Below are 1,611 nucleotides of genomic sequence, written 5' to 3' on the forward strand. Positions count from 1 at the left end.
GGTAAATTTGTCAATAAGATGTTGATAAAGAAAACCTCTAGAAATAGTTTGAATGTTAGATAATAAGTTTTGCTGATATATATCGTAAAACCGTTGTTCAATTATTTTATAAATATGTCTATCAGTAGTGTTACCATTGATGTCCCATAAATAACCTAAACCTAATTTGCGAAGTTCCCCCTGGATATTTATAATCCAACTGTCATTCGACAAAATCCTTTCTTCATAACAAGTTTTTAAAATACAATTATCTGTAGTTCTTAATTTTAACCAATATTTAATGATTCGAAGCTTTCCACTTTCCGCCAGTGGCATTCTTCCTAACTCATAATATACTAAACTATTACAGGTACTCTTTTTAACTCCGAGTAGCCGTTTACAAAAATTCATATGTATTTTCTCGACATCTAAAGCATTATGAAATCCCCATATCTCTGCACTGTAGCTCAAAATGCTATTTACATATTTATCAAAAACTGCACATTGTGTTTCAATATTAAAATTATGATTTTTTAATTTGCTACAAATTGCATAATACACCGTGATTAGTGATAAGTCGCCCCTGTTGATCATACAGTCAGCTGTGATCGACGGTAAGCGACTTACTTATACGAGCCTGTAGTACATCGAATGGATTTCAAGTTATGACCGTTTTTCAAACTACATGTACCATCTTCAGATAAGGTAAAAGTGTTTGTCAGTGCCTAATAGTGGCATTTATTTGTATGATTTTTCTTTCTATGTGAGTATTTGTTTAATTTACGGATATATCAAAATTAATAAATAAAGGAATAATAATAAGCAAAACTCTAATTGGTAAATTGTGAATTTATGCTGAAAATCGGTTGGAATTCATCTTCTATTCATTTAATTTAGCACAGGATTCTTTCTTTTTGTCGAAGTAAATTTCCGTGTGTAAGTTTCATTTCATAAAATATCGTCTCTTAAAAAACCAGCCTTACATTCTCTCTATGTGCTAGTCTAGAGTACATCTCCTTTAAAAATTTAAACCAGACAAGAAAATATGTGAGATTTTAAACCAAGTTGATGTGCAATTTGTATCATTGAAAAAAACATTTTTACTCAGTCATTTATAAGATGTAAATAATTATCTAGATTCTAGAAACATATTATTTTATTTCCAAATTCCATCAAAAATGTTATATGTCAAGTTCTAAGTATGTCAAGTTCTAAGTATGTCAAGTTCTAAGTATGATCAAACCCTCCTGCTGAAACCGTGGCTCTAGATTCGATCGATTTCATTTTATTTTGAATTTTGAAATTTCAAAATAAAATTCAAAAGTTTATCGAAATCAAATCGATTGTACCTAGAGCTATGGTTCCCACAGCTAGATCAAACTTAGTCCCAATCTCTACCCAGAGTGTCGTTCCTTTTCAATCACACATTAAAGGGAGTGCAAAAACCGTAGCTCTGCGTGGAGATTGACTTAGTCCATGTGCACTTTTAATATACTAGTGTTATAGCCAGCCACAGTTTCGCATTAATTTCAGAAATATACGCGCGAAAAAGTTTGCTGCGTTACGACACTTCCGGTAAACTTACTGACATTTCAGACAATCGGTGTTCTGTGCTAAAATTCGTTACATTTC

Source organism: Mizuhopecten yessoensis, unplaced genomic scaffold (genome assembly GCF_002113885.1).
Source record: "Mizuhopecten yessoensis strain PY_sf001 unplaced genomic scaffold, ASM211388v2 scaffold2515, whole genome shotgun sequence".
NCBI classification, from domain to species: Eukaryota; Metazoa; Mollusca; class Bivalvia; order Pectinida; family Pectinidae; genus Mizuhopecten; species Mizuhopecten yessoensis.